The sequence below is a fragment of the Rhinolophus sinicus genome, chromosome 6 (genome assembly GCF_057876585.1).
Source record: "Rhinolophus sinicus isolate RSI-liver-muscle chromosome 6, RSI-T2T, whole genome shotgun sequence".
Classification (NCBI taxonomy): Eukaryota; Metazoa; Chordata; class Mammalia; order Chiroptera; family Rhinolophidae; genus Rhinolophus; species Rhinolophus sinicus.
Window position 1 is genome coordinate 22,822,816 of NC_142506.1, and position 17,019 is coordinate 22,839,834.

A 17,019-nucleotide genomic window follows, 5' to 3' on the forward strand; every position below is an offset into this window, starting at 1 on the left:
ATTCAGCTTCTATGTTGACTCATTCTTCACAAATTAAATGATAAAAGCATTTGGATGTAGACTGTTTCTACTGCATTATCTATTAAATGTACACATCAGCACCGAGAGATGAAAGAGAGAGAATGAAAAGTAATGGGAATTGTATATTTAAACTTTTAAGATATAATGGATCCCTTTGAGATATATGTAAATATAGAGTGCCACAGTCGAATGACGCATGTAATTAAGTCTAGTCTAGCAATATTCCTTGACCATTCCAAAATCTAAATATAATACTGCATTTTATTCTAAGTTCATATTCATCCTACCATATAATCAAACAAATTTAGCCTGACAGAGTTTTCTGAAACAACATCTGTCTCCTGAGGCATCACACCCCATTTTCATTGCCCTACTGATCTCATTTCCTTTTATCTGTGTTTAACACTTTCCCTTCTGAATTAAGACAAAAGCCATAGGAAAAAATGGGCTGAGAAACACTTTAAAGCTTTCCATCACACTGTTTAGAATTCTGTTCGTGTATAATCAATTAAGACTTGCTTCATTTGTGCAAGATTAACACCTTTTTACTGTGACAACAAATAGAAATATATGTGATTATTTAAAGATCTGTTTAAACTCATTCATAAATTTGCATCTCTTTTTTTTATCTTTTTTTTTAATTTATTGGGGTGACAATTGTTAGTAAAATTACATAGATTTCAGGTGTACAATTCTGTATTACATCATCTATAAATCCCATTGTGTGTTCACCACCCAGAGTCAGTTCTCCTTCCATCACCATATATTTGATCCCCCTTACCTTCATCTCCCACCCCCTACCTCCTTTACTATGATTGTATGATGGTCTGTAAATCTTCTCCAGAAAAATCTCTCTTTAAAAGTCTACCTTTGGATAATTTGATAAATGATACAACTGAGTGGTACTTTCCAAAAGGTAGTAAAGATGATTTTTATGTAGGGGAACAGTTAGATTTTCGCAGTAATGTTTTTATTTTATAGTCTTATCTATTTTATGGTCATATCTATTCCAAGTAACACTGCATCTCTGTTTATAGTAGAGATATAAAATTTCCTTTTTGAATAGTTTTATTTAAATTAAGAATGGGTATGTATTAAAGAAACCTAAGTAAATAGGACTATAGGTACATTGTTACAGCAAAAATTGGGAAAACAGTGTAAAGGAGGAATATATGAGATCTGACAATTAAGTTTGAGAACTGGTTTCAATGATGTTGCTAACCTTTTTTGATATCAGAGGGATTATTCATTACAAATTTGCACCAAGTAGACAGTTAACCAAGTTTACTATTTGGAAGTGCTGAAAAGGCTGCATGAGAAAGTTAGACGAAAATGACCTGAACTTTTCACCAACAATTCATGGTTCTTGCATCACAACAATACACTAGCTCACACGGCACTGTCTGTGAGGGAGTTTTTAGCCAGTAAACAAATAACTACATTGGAACAGCCTCCCTACTCACCTGATTTGGCCCCCAGTGATTTCTTTCTTTACTCGGAGATAAAGGAAATATTGAAAGGAAGACATTTTGATGACATTCAGGACATCAAGCGTAACACGACAACAGCTCTGATGGCCATTCCAGAAAAAGAGTTCCAAAATGCTTTGAAGGATGGACTAGGTACTGGCATCAGTGCATAGCTTCCCAAGGGGAGTCCTTCAAAGGTGACCATAGTGACACTCAGCAATGAGGTATGTAGCACTTTTTCTAGGATGATTTCGCGAACTTAATTGTCCAACCTCGTACACTGCATGATGGCATAAAGAAAGGAATAATAGCTGGAGTGATACGTAGGAATTGCCTATGAGGACAAGGAAAGTGGAAAGGCAATCCAGACAAAGGGGACTGTGTACATAGACTCTGATTTGAGCTGCACACATACGGGAGTGCTGGTGGGTTAATGTGGCTGGTAGGGGTGAGTGACAGACTATGAGTCAGAGAGGCAGCACGGTCCCAGCTCACAAAAGACCTTCGCTGTGCCAAACTCAATGTGAGCCTTTCTCTGTAGATAGTGGGAAACCACTGTAGGATTTTAAAGCAAAAAGTAACAGGGCTGCTTTGTGCTGGGAGAAAATAACTCTGGGGAACTTAAGAGTCCAGAAAGAAGGCCAAGGAGACTATGGGAGAGAGACTAGTCAGTCAGTGTTGTGGAGACACAAAGGAAAAGTCCAGGAGACTACATAAAAACTACATGTAAGTTATTTTTGAATGGCAGAGGGTAACAGAAACATAATTAAAAGGCAAGTGGCAGAGTAAAAGGAAAAAGTTAACTACACACACACCACATTCCCAGAAAAGGTTCTTACAAGTATGCCTAATAATAAAGAGCTCCTCCAACTCAATGGAAATCTATTTTAATTTTATTACATTGTCATGAAAAAATCATGAGAATAGGAAGTCACATAATAAAAAAGAAAAAAGGAATAAAATGTATGAAAATGCTAGAAGTTATTGATGATTATCAAAATCTGACATTAAAGGAATAAAGTACAGCCTGTTGCCCGTCGGTCTGTTAAAAACTGATACTATTTAGAGTTGACAAGAGTACGCATTAAAGGACACCTTCATATAATGTTAGTGGGACAATATATTGATGCAAAGAACATACCATCAACAGGTAAATGGCTTGTCTTTAAATTCTAATTTCATCTTTTAAAATCATATTCATGAAAGTTATGGAAGAAGGAAAACGAAGGTATTAATATGTTCAGTGTCTAACCCAGCCTACAAAGAGAGTGTACTGTATCTATGAAAAACATTTATCTCCCAACTCACTCACTTCCCTCCTCCACAAAATAATAAGGAAATTCACTAATTTGTCTAATATACTGGAAGTGGTCATAGAAAACAGAGAGGACTCTGAGATATATTTAAGAGATAAAAATTTATAGGTCATATTACAAATTTATTTGTCATATTGCAAATTTATTACAGTCATACTGACCTGTATTATGGAAGGTGACAAGAGGGAAGACCCATTATGGTTCCATTTTGGTCAATTGGATGGTATCACTCCCTCAGATAAGAAACACACAAGAAGGCATGTCTGAAAATCAAGATAATTATTTCATCTTGGGACTTGATGGTTTTGAGGAACAATGGTATATTCCAATGAAAATATCCAATCGAGTATTGAATACCTGAGTCAGGATGTTGGGAGAGGATCTGGGCTGATAATAGTGTTTAGAATCATCAGGAGATGTCGAAAACCATGGCCTTGGTGAAATTACCAGGAAGTTTATGTAGCTTGAAAAGAGAGGGGAACCGAGGAAGGAGCTTTGGGAACACCAGCCAGTAAAGGGAAGGTAGATGAAGCACACTGCTATGGCCTGAATGTTTGTGTCTGCCCCAAACTCGTATGTTGAATCCTAACCCCAAAGGTGATGGTATTAGGCAGTGGGGTCTCTGCATGTGATTAGGTCACGAGAGTGGAGCATTCATGAACGGCACTAGCGTTCTTATAAGAGACCCCCTACAGATCCCTAGCCTCTTCTGCCATTGGAGGACACAGCAAGAAAGTGTCTGCTGTGACCAGGAAGAGGACTCTCACTAGAACGCAACCATTCTGGCACCTTGATCTTGGACTTCCCAACCCCCGCAACTGTGAGAAATGAATTTCTGTTGGTTATAAGCCACCCAGTCTATAGTATTCTGTCACAGCAGGCCCACAAGCTGAAACACAAACCAAGGAGCTGTGTGAGGGGACACCTCATGGACCCACACCCAGGCCCAGACAGAGGGCACGTCCTTCCCTCAGCCAGCTGGCCTGGATACCCAGGCCTTGGTTCTACCACCCTGGTGGCCAAGTGGGAACCTGTCCCTACAAGCCCCTCATCACTGCTAGAAAAAGAGCTGTGAGTGAAGGTGAGCCAATGTATCCTCTTTGTCTGACTTAGAGAATGGATCCTCATTTCCAGAGGAAGAAAGAGCACCAATTGTTCCTAAGGAAAGTCTTGGAGTTGGCAGCTGCGTGGCTTCTTATATCATGGACACCTTCTCCCCTGGATTCAGATGCAAAGAAGCTGGGAGGAGAGTCATCATGTCCCTTTCCTCAAATGTTATTGAGCAATCTATGCCCTTTCGCACACACACACAAATAATCACATTCGTCCAATTGGATTAGTTCAATGCATATCATTTGTAAATCTCCTGGGAAAAGATGAGGCCCACTTTCCTTTGTTTTCAGAAAATCTGATTGAAGCAGATCATACATATGTTTACAAAGGATAAAGAGCCAGATTAATTTAAAGAGGTGAAGCTACAGGGAGCATTAGTCACAGACATCATTCATTAACAAAAGCCATCTGAAAAAGATTAGAATACAAAATCATCAATGAGTAGTTGAAATTCATTACAATATCCCTAATCTACAGTCCTTACATTGTAAATCCCAAGGTAAATTTATTTATAAAATCAAAGCCTATCCTAGTGTCCTTTTATAGTAAATCCTAGGACAAATTTAGTTATAAAAATTCAACTCGAATGTGAGAAAAAATTTTTAAATATTGAAAATAAAGTATAAATTTAGCAATTGTGCAATGGCATGAATAACAGAAATGACATCAAATATTTCAACAATACCTGTATCAATTTTTTCTCCTATTCTTAAACATAAAAACCATATTTTATGAATCTCAAATTCAGTATTTGCTGTTAAATTAACACCTAAAAACAAAAATGTTACCTGTTAGAACCAATGTTTCTATATATATAGTCTCTTTTAGCAAATTCTAGTAAAAACAGAATTATGGACATTTGAATTTGCTGGGTCATTAGATAGGATTCTGAAATCTTTTATTACATAGGGATGTTTGTTACAATGTTCTTTCTTATAGCTGTATTTAATGTTCAATTCTTCACGAAAAATAAGATTGTTCTTTATCTAGGAATATACTGAAGTTCTGTGCCTAATTATACAATTTTACCCCTCAGAATACAGAATTAGAATATTTTTAACCCTGTTAAATCAAGAAAATGCAATATTCCTATATTTTAACAGAAGAAAATGGATTTTCATCTATGCTGGATGGCATTTAAAATCTCTGTGTCCTCTTGGTCTTCCAAATACATGTGGCTCATAACATGAAAGAAAATAAAGACGAAGAGAAAAAAATTGAGGCAGGATGACAGCCTCATTAAAATGTGCAGAAAGCATCTCTGACTCCCTCGAGAAAGCTGTTATCATGAAATAATCACATTGACGAACATGGAAAAGAGTGGACTCCGGCAGGGGCCTTATATTGTACCCAAGAAGTTGGTGATTATATCCTGGAAATGTGACCCCCATGAAAGCCTGGCTGCTTTGTTGCTTAATAGAGTTCACACAAAATGGCTTGTCTCCAAAATGAGATTTCTCCCCCATTCACTGTGCAAACTGGGAGTCTTGACAGGATGAGCAGGGGGCAATTTCTCCTAATGTGGGGGGGGGGAAGTGAGGACCCCTGGGGGTGGAAGATTGTAAGCAATCAAGCTCAGCTATTGCAGGGAAGGACTCTGCCTTCTGCTTGGTTGTCAAGGGGTCACAAAGGAAGGGTTAGGGAAGCTGGTAGAAATAAGGGATAATGGGTCAGATGGACCCATTTTTCTTAGCAATTATCCCATTTCTATCTCCGAGGCTATGAGAAATAGTCCCTCGCTGCCTTAATAGCCCATCTATCCATGCATGTTTAGCTCTTAATTGAAATACCCGTTAGTGTTTCCATTTTCTCACCCTGGTGGTTCAAAACTCTTGTATATCCTTTCACCTGAAGACACAAACAAGGCTTTCTAAATTGTTGCACTGAATAGAATGTTTTTCCTCTTGTTGCAAGTGGACTATAAGACAATGGGAAAGGCAATGGGCGTGGGGTATGAAATGAAATAGTACGGTCCAGGCCACAGGGGAGGGAGGCCTTTGGAAAACCTCGACGCTGCATTTGCAAACGTCTTCCCAAATCCTGATGGTTCCTGGTTTAAACAGAATTCATTTATATTTTTAAATGAAAAAGCACTTAGCACAAAATGCATACTCTATGATTCCTTTCATATTTGCTAAACTATCTATTTGTATGTATGCATATATTTGAATGTAAATGCAAGAAAAAGATCAGAAAAATATATTCCGCTATGAGTGGTGAGTACTTTTAGGATGAGGTCAGCTGGAGTGCATTAAAGCCAGGAGTGAGGGGAGACTAACTCTTTAATCCTGAATATAGTTCCTTCACCCGCTTGAAATATTCCCACAAGAATGTATTCATATATTACCTATATAAACTAATAAGTACTTTTTAAAGGATTTTTTTTTTAATGTGCCTAGTCCATGACTGGATATGAGCATGGCTGTGGAATAAAATTTTATCATAGACTCCAGGATTCTCAGACACGATTATACGCAGGGGAATTTTTAAATGAATATTCACACCAGGGAGGGTTCTGTCCCATCCATTGGTTCTCTGAGGCAAGGTCAGATCACGTGTCTTGGCTATTAATCAAAATAATTATGTTTCCCCTGGCATCCCACACATGTTCCGGAGGCAATATTAAAAGAGCTCGTCAAATGGTTCCTAATTCTATATAACATGCTGACCTTCCCTAAATTTTAAGGTGTGAAAATTTAGGTCCAACCTTGACATCCTGATGGAGTCACTACCAGAATTGGTGTGATTTCCCTGTTGTGGGTACACACTCTACACGGGTGAATTAGAGGCTGGACATGTCATGTTTCTTCACATCAAAACTCCTACAAGCCTAGGACTGGTACGATATGCTCTACAGCTCAGAACATATCCTGGGAATTCAGGCACCGCTCACTTCCTAACAGAAGACTAGAAACTTCCTAACAAATCTCAGACAACACTTGGAAATGCGAGCTAACAAGAAGCTAAGTGAAAATATTCTTGATGTGGGTTTTCAGCCTGAGCATCAAGCTCCAGATTTCGTGCATCCTGGAGTCAATAACGTCCTGCAAATCTTTTTGTTTGTTAGAGGTAGGCCAGTCCTGAGTGCTGCACACTCTTCAGGGTGGCAGAAGAATCAGGAAGTGTAAATAACGAAGCCAGGCATCCAGGCATTCCTATCGTCCTCTCCCCAATTTCAACGGGCAGAGTCATACCATGCCACATGCAACTCCTAGAACAGAGGGCCAAATTGGCCCAAATGTCTAAAATCCTTTTAGCTGAATCTATTTTACTACTATCTGACAATTATGAACTAAGGCTCATTTAACATGCTCGGATGCTCTCACTTAAAGGCAATAATTACTGAAAGAAGTGAGTTGTAGAAACCTGTTTCCCAGCAAGTCGGTTGACAAGACACCCCACTGGTTATAATGCAACCATCAGGCAGAGCTTTTTATATTTAATGCTGAACAAATTATCTTTTGTAAATGGCAGATTGAGGAGTCTCACTGTCAATCTTGCTTTCCACTCCACTCCGTTTCCATTTCACAGAACATCTTGAATCTAGCTGAGGGAGAGAGGAGTTCCTAAAAATACAGAGCAAGAATAAATCCAACAGGAAGAAGGAAGTTTAATAAGAACCTCTCTGCTAAATCAAGGTCAGGAAGGAATCTTTTTGGAAAAAAACTCCTTTGAAAGGTGACTTCCGAAACCCGTTGGTGTGTGCCTCTGCATCCAGGGCAAGAATATGAAGAGGAATGCGGTTGGGAGGATTTCACCTCCAGGGGGAGACCGGGTTGCACTGTATCAGGGTCTTACATTGCAAAAACAGAGACTGTACAGCCAAAAGGCCCTGTTAGAGGTCATCCATCTGAGCCACTGTGGAAATTTCCATCCAAGTGGAAATTCAAACCACACATTGATTACCCTTCATAATGGGTCCTTCATGCCTCCTGAAAGGTTCCTGAGTTGTTGGCCACCTCTTGCTACAGGTTCGTAATCATGAGCCACAACATGCAGCCTTGTCATGTCTACCCATCTGCCCCTCCAAAGCAAGATTCCCAACTGATTGTGAACCATAAACCTGTTTTGCTAAAATTTAAAAATCAGATAATTCTCAAAAAATGTTTCAAATCACATCATCATTTTATGAGGGATAAGATGAAAAGTAATTTTAAATGACTCTCATTTTTACATGGGAATATTATCAAACGTTCTATTAGAAAGTGTGTTAGATCATGAATACAGAGTAACGGTGCAAAGATAAATGTTCGTTTTTATTTATCAAGTCCTCTAAACTGCGTAATTTACTTTAATCGTATGAGAAAATGTATTTGAGTTAAATTGTAGATAGTTTGGTGAAAGAATGAATCTTCAACTAAAGATTACAATTTAAATATCTGTTTCCACGTGAAGAATACTGCTTCTTAGGCACTGGGGATGCAGTGATGGATAAAACATAGAGCCAGTCCCCAACCTTGGAGATTCAGTCTCAGTTGTTCAGGAAGGAGGCCCTAGCCCTGGTATCTTGTAAAATCTACACAGGGATTCTATTGTACACCAGGTTGACACCACTGGTAGTTGGTGCTTCTGGAGTGGCTTCACTCTGAAGGAACTGTGGGTTAAAATTGTTCACAGAAGATATTTGCAATACCAATATCTGACAAAGAACTCATATCCAGTATATATATGAGGAACTCGTACAGAATTTTTGCAAAGAAAGAAGCCCCATGAAACAATGTGCAAAATCCTGTGCAAAAACACTTCATAAAAGAGACTAGCCAGATGTCCACATTTTCTTTAGTCATCATAGGAATGCAAATTAAACACAGTGTTGTAATAGTACTACATACCCGTCAGAATGGCTACGATGAAAAAAACCAGACAACAAATCTTGTCTTTAATGAAGAGCAACTGGAACTCTCATATGCTGCTGATGTAATTCCTCAACAGATTATTTGGTAGCATCAGCTAAAGCTGAATAAATCTATAACCTGGAGCACTTTCACCTCTGGATATATATATATATATATATATATATATATATATATATATATATATATGTGCTAGGTGATATATATATATATAACAGAAATATGTGCATATCTTCGCCATGCAACATGTAGAAGAATATTATTGAACTATTTGTAATAGCCCCAAACTGAAAACAACCCAAAGTCTCTTGGTAGTAGAGAGGATAAATAAACTGAAATATATTCATACAAGGGGTACTGTACAGCAACGAGAATGAACAAACTATTGCTACATCTAAAAATACAAGTGAATCTCTCAAACTTCAATCATACATTCAGTATGATTGAACTTTATGAAATTCAAAAACAGGCAAAACACATCTATAGTGTCAGAAATGAGGACATTGGTTACATCTGGGGGAGACCATGACTGGGGGGTGCAGAAAAGGGGCTTCTGGGATGTTGGTAATATTTTGGGTTTTTTTATTCTGGGGCTGGTTACATGGGCTTGTTCACCTTTTGGAAATTCACACTTCTGATTGCATCTTTCTAAATGTAGTCATACTTCAAAAAACATTAAAAGAAATTACTCTTAACAATAAAAACAATGGTAATCCCTTATTACTTGGACAGCATTTTATAATTTACAAGCTATTTTCACATATGTTGTCCCATTCAAGTCTATCTCTAATTCATTGATTCATGCATTTACTCATCAAAATTTAGTATGTCCCATGTGCAAAGGACTGTGCTAGGTGATGCAAGCAAATCAAAGGCTGAGAAGACATGGCACTTGGTTTCTAGGAGCTTACAGAACCACGAATAGCATTGTTGTTCTAAAGAAATAAGATGACAGAACCAGGCCTGTTGCTAAAGGTAATAATAGAGCATGCATCTAAAACCAGGAAAACTAAGACACATTCAGAGTAAGGGATCTAGGTGAGGTGATGGAACAGTAGCCACATTGGTTCGTCCATATTTCAAACACACAAATGAGTCAGTGGTTAAGGTGTTGCCGTCAGTCAGAGATTAAAAAGAAAAGGAAAATTCAGTGCCTGCATGGAAGGTCAGAGCAAACAGCAGGTGAATGAGAGACAAGAAGGCATAGGTGAACTGAAGATTCCCAAGCCTGGAAGGCACGGCAGATGGTCAAAAGCCCAGGCAGGTCACTAGGAACCAGGTGATCTACAAGAAAGATGAGCAGAACAGATATCAGATACCAGCAAAACGGAGAGCTTGATTCCAAGGCAATCTTCCGTCCCTGGCAGGAAGCTTCCCATGTGCTTCCAGCTACAGTAGGAATCTAGGCGTCCAGGTGGAAGCAAGCAAATGCATGAAATTGGGAGAGGTGAAGCTTATGGAAGCAGGGATAGCATAAGATCACTGGTGAATAATGCTAGACAACTACAAAGAAGCAAAACCACTGAGAAATAATAATATTAAATATTAGGAAATCATGACTCTATATTCAAGAACCTATGAAACATAACTGAAAACATGTCAGAATAACGTGATTTAAAAAGAAATATGGAACATAACGAGCAATTTCATTCATTCATTCATTCAACCAAATAACACTTATTGAAGGCCTTCAATTGTCAAGCCCTGTGCTAGACACTAGTTATATTGGAATGAAAACAGAGTCTCCAAGGATCTTATTGTCTAGCAGGAGCAATAAAGATGAAATCGTTACAATACAATGCATTAAGTCCTATGATACAGTTAACATTAGGGTGTTAGGGAAGAATTTCCAACGTGAAGTTTTGAAGAATTCACAGGAATTAGGGGAGAGTGTAATCAACAGTGAGTGAACAGCACATGCTCAAGAATAAGATGGTGAGAGAGGACCTGGTTTGAGGATTTGGAAGTAATTCAACTTGGTTGGAGCATATGATATGAGGTTAGGAAAAATGGAAAGTTGAAGCTGGAAAGATAGAGAGTGGACCTCTAATGAAAGGCTATGCTAAAATGTTTGAATTTTATCCAGAATGTAATTGTCTCTGACTTTAAACAATTTTAAATAATATATACAAAGATCTGCAACAGATTTTTGCAAGCTGAAATAGAAAACTAAATAACACATATGAATTCAGCCATGCAATTACCCAGCATGGTCAAATAAGGATTCTAGTTAAACTGGTTTAGACCCGGTCTTGAAAATACAGGGGAATCCCTTTTTGGGGGGAAACAGATACAACTCCAAATGTTTACATCAAATTTATTTTGTCTATTCCAGAATTTGGTATTAAAAAATCATCTTAAAAGAGTATTCAAAGATCACATCAAGGGCTCTAGACAAATCTAACTTTAGTCTATATTAATTTTTAAAAATTAATATAAACTTTAAAGTATCTTTTAAAATCAAGGATGGGTAGAATAAAGACTTATCACATCAAATAAGAAGGATGTGTTGATTTAACTATAAATGGTTAGAGGTCACTGTTTTTTGATAAATATACCCTCTCAACTATTTGAAAATAAGATGTCAATTTAGGGAACAGTCCCAGTGAAGACTATAAGGACATTTATTTAGGGACTTTATCCCCTTTTCTAGCCACATAGTTATTATATATATATATTTTTTAATTTATATTTTTCATTTAATATATACTTTTATATTATAAAAAATAATATAATTTTTATATTATATTTTGTATAATATATGTATATATTTTTTGTATTCTTAGAATGCTGGAAAAAAATCTACAGCTGAGTGGTTTCAAGACACCACAAATTTAAGGTCTGCAACTTCAGCTGGGCTCCATGCCCTGACCGGCATGTCTTAGTCAGCTGCCTTTCTCATTTCTCTCAACAGCTATGCCAAATGTTCACCTCTCTGCCCAATGCTTTTTACTTAGTCACAGCAAATTGCCTTGCTGTTACTCACTGGGTGTAGGGACTGAGCATGAGACATTACATACAGAGCTGACTAAAAATTGTGAGATCAGTGGACAGCCAAGGAAAACATGTACATTGAATGCATATCTGGATGATGGTGGGACCTTAGAGGAGACTGAAAAGGGGAGGAAGTAAAATTAGGAGGCCTCCATTGGTTTTAGTACCACAAAATCCAAAAAGAATTAATTTAAAGAGGAAATGAAAAACAGAATCAAATTCTACCAAGAAGTCAAGTATGTTAAGTGTCAAAGGGTCCACTGAATGCGGCAATATGGTGATCATGGTAAATAGTGACTTTGTTTCAAATCATTTCAATGAAGTGATGAGAATACAAAGTAGGTTGGAGGAAAAAGCAAGTGCCTCCATACTACTCTTTCAAGAAGGTTGTCTGTGGAATAAGGAGATGTCATGATTGATTTGGAAGGATGGAGGCTTAAAGGAACGTTTTACTACGGATATGGCAATGGTGGTGCTGGTGGCAGAGGTAATGGAGGAGGTAGCAGAGGTGATGGTGAAGATGGTAGAGGTGAAGCAAGCAGTGGTGGTCTTGGAGGTGATGACGGTGGTGGTGATGAATATGGGAGAGGTAGCAGAGGTAGCTAAGGTGGTGGTGAAGTTGCTGGTGGCAGTAGAGGTGGTAGTGTAAGTGATGGTGGTGGTAGTGGTGATGGTACAATGGAAATAGTAGTTTTAACTATAGAAAACACTTGAGCACGTTTATCCACTATGGTTGAAGAACCATAAGAGAGAGAGAGAGAGAGAAAAGGACGGAGCTGGTTCCAAAGGAAAACAGACAAGGAGGTTAGAGCACAGGTGGAGGAACTCAACTGCAACACCATCTTCCAAAGTTAAAATTCCCATAACAAACTACCTACAGCTCTCCAAATGTGTCATGGACTTCCATTCCTATAAGCCTTTGTACTGATGTTATTCCCTTAGCCTGGAATACTCTTTCTCCTCTCTCTCATTGTCTGCATATTACTTCTATTTTTTCTTCAAAACAAAATTCAGAATCTACCTCTTCCAGGAAACCTTGTCTAATCTCTTCCCCAGTTTCATAAGGATGCCTATTCTCTGGGCTTCCATAATAACTGCACATGGCCCATTACAGGATTTTTCATACTGTGCTGATATTGTTTTAATCTCTGCTAGAATGTATGATCCACGAATGCAAATACTACATTTCCCTAGGCTTCCATTCACTATCCAACAAAATTAACATCCCATTACTATGAATAAAAATCATTTGAGCCCTCACCATATACCAAGCAATAGTGAGCAAATTTCAACACTCCTCCTGTTTTTGTAAACAAAGTTTTATAAGAACACAGTCACACCCATTCATTTTCATATTGTCTATGGCTGCTTTTGCACTAAAATGGTGAGCTGAGTAGTTGAGACAAAAAAAAAAAAGGTCTGCAGACCCTAAAGTGTTTACTATCTGTCCCTTTGCAGAAAAGTTTGCCAACCCCTGGTTTAACCAATAGAGAAGCAATAGCGAATCAGCCTTGTCCTATAGGAGTCTACACTTCAGTCACAGATACAGGCAGCTATAGCATAATGGGATAGGTATTTTTAGAGTGCAAACTAAAAGTGTTATGGGAGGATATAAAAGAAGCACTTAACCAAACATTTCATCCACATTTAATCAAATATTTCTCTTACATGCTCCCATGGCGCTTTTCATTTCCATTATCAAAAATACCTATCACGTTGTACTATAATTGCCTATATCTCCAATTGAAGCATAAGGTTTGGGAGATCAGAGACTTTTTATATCTAGCATCTAACACTGGCTGGCATATTAGTAGATGCTCTAAAAGTGTATCAGTTTTTTGAAGGGGATGAATTCATTTAGGACGTGAAATACTCACGTAAGATGCTAAAGAATATGGCTGAGACACCATTCTAAAAGACTATTGATATTTCCAGCACAAAGGAACTAAATTAAGATCTCATTTAATTGTCACACCCAGTTCATTGTAAATCTAAATTATCTAAAAATCTTTCAGGCTCATAAAGAGGTAAGACTACACCTGGGGTCTCCCAAGCAATAAAATAGAAACTCTGGGTCTGGTGCCCGGACCTTTTGTTTCAACTCCTTTCAGAATATTTTATAGTGAAGGCCTAGCCTAAAAATATGACCTTAATATCCTCTTGGTTTCTGTTTCTCTCTCTCTCTCTCTCTCTCTCTCTCTCTCTCTCTCTCTCACACACACACACACACAGTCATACTCATTATCTCACATGTAATAGGTACATCCATATATACACCAATCCATATATGTACAGAATCCATACACAGAATATCAGATCTTGGAGAGCAGGAATACTGTCTGTTTTGTTCAGCACTATATTCCCAGCATCTAAACAACACCTGATATATAGTTGCCATTCAATAAATATTCATTAACTGACTCTGCCTATTTCCATGGTACCACTTTCTTATTTTAGAATTTTCAACAGTATTCCTACGGATGTGATGTGAATGAAGACAATTTACTTTCTCTGGGTATTTGTTTCTTCATTTGTAAAATGGGGGGAACTAAATAATCCATAAATGTTCCATTTATACAAAAACATGACTGATCAAAACTTACACGAATTATAAAATATTCTTTTTCCACTCAATTCACTGTGATTTCCAGTTAGCTCTTTTCTTATTGTCATATACAATAATGCATATGTAGTTATAGTTTTCAACGCACTTTTGTTTCCATCATTTCCTTTGATACCTCAAGCTCCTGGAGGATTATACTTATTACTTCTGTTTTACAGAAAAAGAACTACAGGCTTAGAGAGGGTATATGAGTTACTCAAATTCACCATGCATATCATTTCACTAAACCAATCTGCTATGAATAAATTGTTGGCTTGACTAATACTTTAAATATTTCTAGAGTTGTGGTATAGACCCATGGATTATAAAAAATAATCCTTCACCAAAATACTTCTTCAATAAATATTCATTATCATATGTGTGGTTTAAGAGACTGTACCACAGTTTTCCAGTCTTCCCAAGGGTTTTGATTAGACTCTAGCCCAGCACTTTTTATAAAAAGAGAGAAAGCCTTTGGCATGTTTGAGTTGACCAGACAAAAGATGTCCAAATTTACTCTGTGTCCATCCTACAGTAGCATCTCATATTTTCACATTTGACTTATTCTTTTGAGTAAAGGCATTGCTTCCAGAAAGACCCTGCAGTGAATAGGAATAAAGAAAAATCAGAAATATTTGGGTTCACATCCCGACTCCAGCATTTGTTAGCTTTGTGACTGTAAATAAATCATAGGCCACTTTTTCTTCATCAGTCAAATGTACTAAGAATAACTAATTCTTTAAAAAAAATGTAATAATTAAATTAAACAATGTAAATCGGTGCCTGGTATATAGTACACACTCAGCAAATGTGAGCTCTTCCCCATCCTGGTAATTTAGAGAAGTAATATATCAATCTAATCAATCACACTTGAACAAACAAGCCCTAAGGAGATGGAAGGAGGAAAAGGAAAAACAACATAGGTCTGAAATATGATAATAAATGTGGCTGAATGAAAAAATTAATTACAGACAGGCACTAACTGTACATATTTTGATAAAAGCAGTGAAGAACTACACTTCCAATACTCTCAGCACAAAACAATTACAATTCAGTCCCAGAGAGAATGACTGGCATTTCATTGCAATCACTTTAACTGAATTTGTTTTCCTTTAACTTGGAGTTTCTTATAGGACTATGTGGATTTGAGCACCACTGGAACCATCCCACTTGTGAGCTGGTTATTTAGCATCATTCTCAAGTCTAGAGAAATCAAAAGAGAATTTTCAGTAGTCTAATTCAAATCTAGATTCTAGGAATAAACAAGTAAGGGGCAGCCATGGGGAAGGAGGCCTGGCTTGGAAACACAGGTTTTGAGAAGGAGTTGGTTGCCAGACAGAAGAAACAGAGAGCCTAAGAACTGAGGAAGTGGGATTAATGTGACATCTCAAAGGCTGGATCAGATAATCTTTTAAAGTCCTTTCAATCTCTAAGATTTTATAAGTCTCCTGGCTTAAACCTTCCTTCTCAAATGTATTCTACAACAGTTTCTACAGGTACACTGTATTCTTGCAATGTGTCCAGGAAAGTTTGAATTCAGTGGTTTGTGCTTTGATAGTCATCTAGAGATATTTATTGTATTCTTAATTTCATCCGTCTTATAGAAAATACATTGTGGAGGACGTCTGTCATGTAGGGTCTCAGCTCCCGTTCCCCACACAAGAACGCAGGACATGGTGAGGCCAAAAAGGAACAGCAACAAAGCCTTGGATAAGGGAGTCACACCACTATACTCTTGATGGCAGCTGGTCGAGACGCAGAAGCAAACATTCACCAGTACCCCAACAAGGGGTCTTCCTGCACCCCAGTCTCACTGGCGGCCGGGCGAGACACAGGAAGTAGGATCCACACGATCCACAATCTACAGTCCACTTCTCCACCAACCAACCAACCCCCTAGCATAGCCACGGCAGCTACATTAGTGGCTACTGGCTAACCGCTGATGACCACCCAGCCACAGCAGATGGCCATCTGATTACAGCTGATGGCCATCTAATAACTGAGCCAGCACCTTTCCACGTGAGGCCGAGAGCCTGGAAACTGCTCCCTGGGACTCTTTCCCCACACGTATATTAACAATGAGTAACAAGAAACTAAGCTCCTATGGAGAAGCAACTCCTTTTGTTCACAGCAGCCAGTACTGTGCCCATTTGGATGAAAACCATTCCTAACAGGAATTTTCCCTTTCCTCTTCCCATCTTCTGGTCCACTTGACACTTCACACTCAGGAACTCCACGTTAGTACCATATCACCCTTCCCTCTTCCCCAGGTTACCATCCCTCTACTGACCCCATCCCACCCCATCCCACCCCACACACACATACACACACACGCACACACTCCCTGTCCTCTGAAGTCTTCCTGATAAAAATCTAATGACATTTCCTTCCAAAAAAGTGGGAATCTCTGTTTTAAAGGAAGCCAAAAACTTACAAAGGCAGGAGACTGATAATCATTAACCCAATAGACTTACATTTCCATGGCACTTTTCATGCACTTTCTTTTTCAGCTTCACGACAATCTTATTAAAAACTAGGAGGGATTCAAAGGAAATAATCCAGGAATACGTGATGCAGAGGGACTGAAAGCCTGGATTATGGAGAGAAGAGAGAAAACCAAATTGCTATGACACAGCCCCTAGAGACCGTGA

At 38.1% G+C, this 17,019-nt stretch overlaps 1 protein-coding gene across 1 annotated transcript in view; it reads right to left on the reverse strand.

The window, feature by feature from the left end:
• LOC109457602 (uncharacterized) overlaps nt 1-17,019 on the reverse strand; it is a 182,385-nt gene that overhangs the window by 161,457 nt on the left and 3,909 nt on the right. The window lies entirely within an intron of this gene.